The following is a 10,652-nucleotide window of genomic DNA, read 5'->3' as shown; positions in this document are numbered from 1 at the left end:
TTCTAACTGTTCTTTGAGGGCCAAAATGTCCTCCACTCTCAGATGAGTGACAGGCCTCCAAAATGGACTGGAATTTTGATTGAGGTACACAACGTCTAATTACCTGATCAGCACCACATCTCCACAAATATGGGTCATCCCATATATAATATTTAGACTCGCTTTTCAGCTTGTCCCTTTGATGCTTAGAAAAATGTGGAGGAAATGTGCGGCTAACTAGATAATTAGCTACAGGTGCGTACCAAGGTGCTACCTCAGATACTGCTTGCAGGTTATCAAATGGAAAATCATCATCTATAGGAGTAGAATCATCCCTAATGTGCTCAAGGCGACTCAAGTGGTCTGCCACTAGATTCTGATTACCATTCCTATCCTTTATTTCTAAATCAAATTCTTGTAAAAGCAATATCCAACGTATGAGCTTTGGTTAGGAATCCTTTTTAGCTAATAGATACTTCAAAGCTACATGGTCCGAATACACTACTACTCTAGTACCAAGTAGATAAGCTCGAAATTTATCCAAAGCAAAAACAATAGCAAGAAGCTCTTTCTCAGTAGTAGTATAATTGGACTGGGCAGCGTCTAAAGTTTTAGGCGCATAAGTAATAACAAAAGGATCCTTACCTTCACGCTGAGCCAGCGCTGCTCCTACTGCATAGTTGGAAGCATAGCACATGATTTCAAATGGCTGGCTCCAGTTTGGTCCTCTCACAATGGGAGCTTGAGTCAGGTTGGTCTTCAGCTTATCGAACGCTTGCTTACAATTATCACTGAACTCGAACTCAATATCCTTCTGCAGCAATCTGGATAAGGGAAGTGCTACCTTACTGGAGTCCTTAATAAATCTCTTGTAAAAACCTGCATGGCCAAGGAACGAACAGACTTCCCTCACAGAGGAGGGGTAAGGTAAACTGGAAATAACATTCACCTTTGCTGGGTCTACAAAAATACCAGTATTAGATACAACATGTCCTAATACAACCCCTTGTTTAACCATAAAATGACATTTTTCAAAATTTAATACAAGGTTTCTATTGACACATCTATCTAATACACTAGATAATCCATCTAAGAACAGGCTAAAAGAATCACCATAAACGCTAAAATCATCCATAAAACTTCCATACAGTCCTCAATGAGATCAGAAAAAAGACTCATCATGCACCTCTGAAAAGTAGCTGGTGCATTGCACAAGCCAAAGGGCATTCTCTTGTAAGCATAAGTCCCAAAAAGACATGTAAAAGTAGTCTTTTCCTGATCCTCAGGAGCTATATGAATCTAGAAATAACCTATGTAACCATCTAAAAAGCAATAATGTGATTTGCCTGACAGGCGATCCAGCATTTGATCAATGAATGGAAGAGGGTAGTGATCCTTACAAGTAGCTTAGTTGAAACGCCTGTAATCAATGCAGACTCTCCAAGCGTTCTGTACTTTGGTCGCTATGAGTTCTCCATGCTCGTTCTTCACTGTAGTGACTCCAAACTTCTTGGGCACCACTTGTATTGGGCAAACCCATTCACTGTCTGAAATGGGATAAATGATACCTGCTTCCAATAGTCTAGTCACTTCCTTTTTGACAACTTCCAAAATGGTGGGATTCAGTCTTCTCTGGGGTTGGCGGACAGGTCTTGCTCCTTCCTCTAAAAATATTCTGTGCTCACATACTTGAGGGTTGATGCCTATGATGTCTGCCAAACTCCACCCAATTGCTTTCTTGTGCTTCCTCAACACATTAAGTAGCTGCTCTTCCTGTTCAGGAGTGAGATCCTGTGCAATAATAACTGGAAACTTCTGCCCTTCTTCAAGATAAGCGTATTTGAGATGTGGAAGGAGAGGTTTCAACTCAATCTTCTGGTCATGGGTAAGCTCTGGATTGTCTGGAGCTTGTGAAAGTTCAGAAGTGTCCTTATTGTTAGTTAATAGAGTCCCCACACTTGGACTTTGTTCTGTGTACTTTTCTTCCAGCTCTTCCTGGTGAATTTCAGCTACAGCTTCATCTATGACATCACACTGGAAGATGGAATGATCTTCTGGAGGGTTGTTTGTGACTCCATTCAAATTGAAGATTACTATTCAGCCATCTATTTCAAAAGAATATGTTCCTAAAAAAGTATCTAATTTGAATCTTGATGTCTTCAGGAATGGTCTGCCAAGTAGGATTGATGATGGCTTATCTGAGTCATTATTGGGCATCTCCAAGATATAGAAATCAGTGGGAAATGTGAGCCCTTTAATGTTCACTAAAACATTTTCAGTAACTCCAGCTACTGTAGTGATGCTTTTATCTGCCAACACGAAACGAGCTGCCGACCTTTTTAAGGGAGGGAGCCTTAAAACATCATATACAGATAAAGGCATAATACTAACACATGCTCCCAAATCACACATGCAATCATAAATTACTACACCACCAATAGTACAACTAACTATACAAGGACCTGGGTCACTACATTTTTTAGGTAAACTTCCCATTAAAGCAGATATGGAACTTCCTAAAGGAATAGTTTCTAATTCATTAATTTTGTCCTTATGTATACATAAATCTTTTAGAAACTTTGCATATTTAGGTACCTGTTGAATGACATCAAAAAGGGGAACAGTTACCTCAACCTTTTTGAATATTTCTACCATCTTGGGGTCAGGTTCCAACTGCTTCCTGGGCTTCCTTGCAAGTTGTGGAAATGGAATGGGTGTGGTGTTTTCTGCAGTGTCTATGCCTTTTGGTGCTTTCTCCTGTGATTGAGCTTCTTTTCTCTTAGCTATGTCTTGTATGTCCTCTTTCTCTTCAACATCTTCTAATTCCACAACCTCTTCAGCTGAGGCGTTGATGGGAAGCAGAAGCTGGTGAATTAAAAATTATTAAAATAATTATGTTGCAAGTATAGTTCTTAATTCACCAAAAATCTGCCTATCAGTTTAGCAATATGTCACAGAGAGTTTAAATTAAAATTACTGGGAGTTTTAAGTCCTAGGTCGTCTCCCAACGAGTTGCAGAGAAGTGTGCTATCTTATTAATCAGATGTTCAAGAAGTTGAGTTGAGTAAATTGGGATTTAAATTGAGGGAAATTAAATAATATGAATAAAAGCCTTGACTGGGAATTGATTGGTTGGGATCTCTATCATTGATGGAGTGATTTTTAAGATTAATTTATAATTAATGGTTGCTCTATTTGGTTATCCTTTACTATATAAGGGAAAGTCAAACAAGTTGAATTACTGGATCTGTTCACAAGTTACAACCCACTTAGTTCAAAGGGATTGGCGTCGGTGACAGGATGGTAATTCAACAGTTAACCCAATTACAAATTTTCTTTCAATCCTTCCAACTCAAGAGTTCCTTTTTAATCAATTCCCCATCAAGTAATGAAACTACTCACGCATTGTGAATAATAAATCCATAAAACATGAAAGGGAATAAAAAAAAGACATAGTTATTGAAATTGAAATTGAATGAAAAAGAAATAATCCTTGCATTAAATAATCATAAAAGTATCTGAATGACAAAATTGAACAAAAACAAGGAACATGGAAGAATAGAACCAAGTTAAGAAGACAAACTAGAGTGATAAAGTCTTGATGAGGAAATAACTCTTCTCAATGTTCCAATGCTAAGATCAATTAAAGATTAAAATTAAAAACTAGAGAGAAAAACCTAAGAGAGAAAAGTAGATCTCCCAAACTACTGAATGAATGTCTGTTGTTTCTGCATATTCTCTGACTCTAGTCTGCTGTTCCGGGCTAAAATCTGGGCCGAAATAAGGTCCAAAATCGCCCCCAGTAAATTCTGCAGATTATGCAGATCGCACATGTCACGCGATCACGTCATCCATGCGGACGCGTCGCTTGCGCTTTTTCCTCGCCACGCGTTCACGTCGTCCACGCTACCGCGTCGCTTGCGCTTTCCAATCTGCACGGCCGCGTAAGCCATGCGGCTGCGTCACTGCGATTTGCGCTCCTTCGCGCGATCGCGTGAGCCATGCGACCGCGTCACTTCTCGCTGGTTATCTCCTTAAACTCTTGTGTTCCTTCCATTTTTGCTGGCTTCCTTTCCAACCTCCAACTCATTCATGCCCTATAAAGCCTGAAACACTTGACACAAAGATCACGGCATCGAATGGAATAATGGAGAATTAAAATTAAATAATTAAGGTCTTTAGGGAGCAATTTTCAAACATGTACTAAATTTAGGAAGGAAATCTAAATGCATGCTAAATTAATGAATAAGTGGGTAAGGATCATGACAAAACCACACAATTAAACACAATATAAACCATAAAATAGTGGTTTATCAGGCGTGTTCTGGTGGGCTTGGTTCCTCCTGACTTCTCTCCTGCAGTGTGGTTTCAGACCTTAGGATGATGGCATTAATACCACCCTTTGGGTTGGGGAATGGTTGAGAGGGGAGTCCATCAGAGCTTGAGGACTGGTTACTGGAATTTTGCGTTGATCCCATCTGTGAGACAAGAGTTTGTAAAGTAGAAGCGAAAGTATTCAGAGTTGCTTTAATACTTTCTTCCATAGCCTGATGTCTCTGATCAATGGCTTGTAGTAAGTCAGTATTAGGGGATGAAGAGATGCTAGTGGTCTGAGAGGTTTGCTGTGGGGCTTGAGGTTTTCTTAAATGAGGTGCTCTGTAAGGTTGATTCTGCTGCCTGTTGTTATTGTTATTCCACCTCTGATTTCCATTGTTATCTCTGCCTTCTCTGTTAGAATTGTCCCTCCAACCCAGGTTAGAATTGTCTCTCCAGCCTTGCTTGGAATTATCCTGCCATCCTTGGTTATAATTGCCACCTTGATTGTACCCTTGATTGGGGCGGTCATAAAAGTTGTGAGTGGCTGCTACAGTATTGTCTTCTGGTTGGAGCTGCGGACACTCATCGGTATAGTGACTATAATCTGCACAGACGCCACACACTCTTTGTGGGACTAACTGCTGGCTGTGTTGTGGTGGAGAAGGCTGAACTTGCTGAGGTTGTTGTTGATTCAGTTGCATCTGTTTCAGCAAGTTAGAAATTTTACATAGATTCTGGGCTATAGCGGTGTCTCTGTATTAGTGGATACCTCCGCAACAGCTCTTGACCGACTTTGTCTCTGCCTATGATTCCTGGTAGAGTCAGCTAAGTCTCTGATCAATTGCCATGCTTCGTCCGTAGTCTTGTGCTTTTTCATAGAACCATTGCAAGCACCTTCCAGTGTGGTCCTATCTTGAGGTCTCAAACCCTGTGTAAAGTAACCGAGTAAGACTATCTTGTCAATCATATGATGGGGACATGCATTTCGAAGTGTATTGAAGCGTTCCAAGTATTCATAGAGGGTCTCAGATTCGTCCTGGAGGATCATAGACATGTCCTTCCTTAGCTTATTAGCAATTTCAGCTGGAAAAAATTTATCCAGAAATTCGCTCCTAAGTGTATCCCAGTTGGAAATAGTTTCTCTGGGCTGAGTGTAGTACCACTCTCTTGCCTTTTCTTCCAGAGAAAATAGGAAGGCTTTTAATAGAATAGAGATTTCATCAGCTCCATCACGCTTAACAGTAGAGCAAGCGGTCTGGAAATCCCTGAGATGCTTGATAGGCTCTTAAGCAGGTAAGCCATGAAATTTGGGCATTAAGTTGAGTAGTGAAGATTTTATTTCAAAATCTACAGCTACTGCTGGGTGGTACGCTTGGAATGGTTAGAGCGTAAAATCAGAGGCTCCTTCCTCTTGGATGGTGACTCTTCTGGGTGCTGCCATGTCACATGCTCGTAAATGAATTGGATCAGTAGAAAGGGGGTTGTTTCTTCCTTATATGACGGTTCAGGTTCGTCCTCAAAGAGGAGTCGCCTACGCCTAGCTCGCCTTATATGCGAAAGAGTTCTTTCGATTTCAGGATCAAATGCTGGTAAGCTTGGATCAGGAAGCGAACGCGTCATTTAACGAAAGAAATGTGCAGTTCATAGTGATAAAATGAAAATAAAGAAAAAAATTGCAATAGAAATAAATACCAATCAATAAATTAACACACTGTTGCAACTCCCCGGCAACGGTGCCAAAATGTGTACGTTGCAAGTATAGTTCTTAACTCACCGGAAATCCACTTATCAATTTAGAAATATGTCACAGAAATTCAAATTTTAAATACTGGAAGTATGAATCCCAGGTCGTCTCCCAACGAGTTGCAGAAAGGTATGCTATTTTATTAATCAGATGTTTTCAAAAAGGTTCGAATTGAATAACAGGAATTTAAATTGATGAATTTGAACAATGTAAATAAAAGCCTTGATTGGGAGTTGACTAGTTGGAATCCCAATTACAGTTGGAATACTCTCAAGATTAATTGATAATTAAAAGTTATTTTGTTTTATTATCCTTTACTAAGCAAAGGAAAGTCAAACAAGTTGGAATGCTACGTCTGTTCACAAATTGCAACCCACTTAATTAAAAGGGATTGGTGTTAGTGACTAGAAGGCAATCCAACAGTAACCCAATTACAATCCTTCTTTCAAGCCTTCCAACTCAATTGGTTCCTTTCAATCAACTCCCCATCAAGTTAGGGAACTACTCGCTCATTGTGAATGCAAAATTCATAACATATGAGAAGAATTTAAAGAAAGACATTGTAAATAGAAATTAAAAATAATCCAATTAAAATAAGAATAATCCTTATATTGAATAAATCCTAATAATATTCCAATGGTAAAATTAACAAAGTGAAGGACATGGAAGAGTAAAGCCAAGTAAAGAAAACGAACTAGAATGACGAAGTCTTGATGAGGTAATGACTCTTCTCAATATCCCAATTCAAAAGCAATAGAAAAATAATATCCTAAGAGTACCAATTGTGTAGAGAGAAAACCTAGAGGAGGAGTAAAACTAGATCTAAAAACTCAAAACTGTGTAGAATGAATGTTGTCCTTCGTTTCTGCATGTTCTCTGGCTCTAGTCTGCTGTTCTGGGCCAAGAACTAGGTCAAAACAGGGCCCAAAACCGCCCCCAGCAAAATCTGCAGATTATGCAGATCGCGCATGTCACGCGATCGCGTCGTCCACGCGGACGCGTCATTCGCGTTTTTCCGTGCCACGCGTTTGCGTCGTCCACGCCTCCGCGCGGTCGCGTGAACCATGCGGCCGCGTCACTGCGATTTCTCCTCTTCCGCGCGAACGCGTGAGCCATGCGGCCGCGTCACTTCTCACTGATTGTCTCCTTAATTTCTTGTGTTCCTTCCATTTTTGCTAGCTTCCCTTCCAATCTCCAACTCATCCATGCCCTATAAAGCCTGAAACACTCAACACACAGATCACGGCATCGAATGGGATAAAGGAGAACTAAAATGCGTAATAAAAAGTCTCTAGGAAGCAGTTTTCAACCATGTAATAATTCCAAGAAGGACATATAAATGCATGCTAAATTAATGAATAAGTGGGTATGGATCATGATAAAACCACATAATTATACACAATATAAACCATAAAATAGTGGTTTATCAATCACGTTTGTTAAGTTTCTTTTCCCTCCAAATTGTAATTTTCTTTTCACTTTTGTAATTTTCTTTTATTTTCTAGATCCAGGAGTAGTATAAATACGCTTGGAAGTATTGGAAAATGGTAAGTAGCAAGTCACAAAGTTTAGTTTTGATTTCACTTTTACTTCTCACACTTCATCTCTTCAATCTTTTGTACTTTCTCTCTGAGTTATGAGTAGCTAAATTCCCTCTCATTGAGAGAGGGAGCTCTATTGTACTTGATGGATTAATGATAGTGAATTTCTTCTTCTCTTCATTTTCTTTTTGATTTTCTAGAAGGAATTTCGATTTTAATGCTTAGTGATCAATTAACTTGGAAAAGAGATTGAATGCAAAATGGGTTTCATGGGAACCTTGGAAAAGGAAACATGAAACCATGCTAGAAATCCCTTCTCACACTTGAGTAAAATCTGGGTTTTGGTGTTTGGATATGGTGACATATAATCCTCCCTCTACCTGGACCTATGATGATGCGTGGTATAATCAGGCACGCCAAGTTACTTGAGGACTTTGCAGAGGCTTGGGCGTGCCACTTGGTGTCGAAGGCGTGGCACGCCAGGGGTGTGATGGAGGAAGGCGTGCCACTTGAATGGTGAAGCGTGGCACGCCAAGATTGAAAGAAAGGGAGTGTGACACACCAGAGGAGTGCCAATCACACGCCAGCTGGAAGATCACGTTTGTTGAGTTTCTTTTCCCTCCAAATTATAATTTTCCTTTTCACTTTTTGTACTTTTCTTTATTTCTAGATCTAGGAGTAGTATAAATACCCCTGGAAGTAGTAGAAAAAGGGAGTTAGTCATCACTATCTCAGTAGGGGATTCTGGAGTTCTAGTTTTTCACTTTTTACAATTTATCTCTTCCATCTATTGTACTTTCTTTCTGAGCTATGAGAAGCTAAATTTCCTCTCATTGAGAGCGGAAGCTCTATTGTACTTGATGGATTAATGATAGTTAATTTCTTCTTCTCTTCATCTTCTCTTTGATTTGCTAGAAGGAATTTCGTTCTTCATGCTTAGTGTTCAATCATCTTGGAAAAGAGGTTGAATCCAAAATGGGTTTCATGGGAACATTGGAAAAGGAAACATGAAACCATGCTAGAAATCCTTTCTTACACTTGAGTAGGATCTGGGTTTTGGTGTTTGGATATGGTGATATATAATCCTCCCTCTACCTGGACCTACAAGGATGTGTGGTATAATCAGGGACCAAGCAATTAGACCAAGGAATTGGCTATTGATCAAGATCTAAGAGATTGAGTCACCAAGGGATTGGGGCTCAATCAATCAGGATTGCCAAGAGGTCAATGAGTTGCATGATTGAAGAGGATATAAGCTGGATTTAATCCAAAGAGACAATATCTCCTGATCTCAATTAATTTCCCCATTCTTATCTCTCCCATTCTTTTATAGCTTTCATTTACATTCTGCAAATTCCCACAACCTTTTACATTCTTGCATTTTCTATTTCTGCACCTTATTGCTTTCCTTTATTCTTTCGCCATTTATGTTTCTGTCATTTATAATTCCGCACTCACAACATATTCTGTTTAAGCTTGACTAATTCACCAATTAATTAAAATTGTTCAAATCTATCAATCTCTGTGGATATGATCCCACTCCACTGTGGGTTATTACTTGACGATAATTTTGGTGCGCTTGCCAAGGAGCAGATTCATCAATTTTATTGGGAGGGGAGTGAATCCAGACTCATCAAGTCTTATGGCGCTATTGTCGGGGATTGGTTTGAATTTGACAATGATTAAATTGATTGGAGGGCTAGATTAAGCATTTTCTTCTACCTTGTTCTTTTTCTTTGTCTTTTTTTGTGATCTTTAAATTCCCTTCTAATCTCTGCTTTTCTTTCTCTTCTTTTTGGGATCGTTTTAGCTATTCATTGTTTATACTTCCACTCTTCTAACTGTTTGATTAATTACATCAATCAAGCTAACCACTAATCTTAACTGAGGTGATTCTTTCACTTGCCCTTTTTTTGCTGTGTGTTGAATGTATGACAGGTAGAAGGGGAGAAACTTCATCCTCTTTTGATAGTGAACTTGAGAGGACCTTCCTTTGATTCAGGAGGGAAGCTAGAGGTAAAGGCATAGTTGGAGAGGAGCCAGTGGAAGAAGATCTAAGAACCACTATGGATGACGAAGTGCACAACAATGTTGGAGGAGGTGCTGGCAATCAAGCTGGGCAAGAGAGGAGAGTCTTAGGCTCCTACATCAACCTTAATCCAAGAAACTGTGGCAGCAGCATCCTCAAGCCAACAATTCATGCTAACAATTTTGAGTTGAAACCTCAACTCATCACACTAGTCAAGAATAACTGTTCATATGGATGAAGTGCCCAAGAAGATCTAAATCAACATCTCAACACATTCTTGAGGATATGTGATACTATAAAGTCCAATGGGGTACACCCTGACACCTACAAGCTACTATTGTTCCCTTTCTCACTTAGAGACAAGGCATCAAAGTGGCTAGAAGCATTCCCCAAGGAGAGCCTAACCACATAGGAAGATGTTGTGAACAAATTTCTAGCAAGATTTTACCCTCCACAGAGGATCAACAGGCTAAGAGCTGAGGTGTAGACCTTCAGACAGCTAGATGGTGAAACACTCTATGAGGCTTGGGAGAGGTTCAAGGATCTAACAAGAAAATACCCACAGGAAATGTTTAATGAATGGGTGCAGCTTCACATTTTCTGTGAAAGATTAACCTATGAATCAAAGAATGTTATAGACAACTCTTCAGAGGGTTCACTGGTGCACGAAATTGCAATCACACTTTTGCAATCCCGCACAACTAACCAGCAAGTGCACTGGGTCGTCCAAGTAATACCTTACGTGAGTAAGGGTCGATCCCACGGAGATTGTCGGCTTGAAGCAAGCTATGGTTATCTTGTAAATCTTAGTCAGGATATCAGAAATTATCAGGATTGATTGTGAAAAACAAAAGAACATGAAATGATTACTTGTTTTGCAGTAATGGAGAATAGGTTGAGGTTTTGGAGATGCTCCATCTTCTGAATCTCTGCTTTCCTACTGTCTTCTTCTTCAGTCACGCAAGACTCCTTCCATGGCAAGCTGTATGTAGGGTTTCACCGTTGTCAATGGCTACCTCCCATCCTCTCAGTGAAAATGTTC

At 39.7% G+C, this 10,652-nt stretch overlaps 1 non-coding gene across 1 annotated transcript; it reads right to left on the bottom strand.

The window, feature by feature from the left end:
- Positions 1-10,076: 10,076 nt before the first annotated feature.
- LOC127745915 (small nucleolar RNA R71) lies at positions 10,077-10,184 on the bottom strand. The gene has a single exon (XR_008007538.1). It is a non-coding gene; the product is annotated as a small nucleolar RNA R71 (small nucleolar RNA).
- Between the last annotated feature and the right edge of the window lie 468 nt (positions 10,185-10,652).

This window comes from Arachis duranensis, chromosome 3, assembly GCF_000817695.3.
Source record: "Arachis duranensis cultivar V14167 chromosome 3, aradu.V14167.gnm2.J7QH, whole genome shotgun sequence".
In the NCBI taxonomy this organism is placed as follows: domain Eukaryota; kingdom Viridiplantae; phylum Streptophyta; class Magnoliopsida; order Fabales; family Fabaceae; genus Arachis; species Arachis duranensis.
Note: the sequence above shows the minus strand (reverse complement) of the source record. Positions and strands in the feature narration are given on the sequence as shown.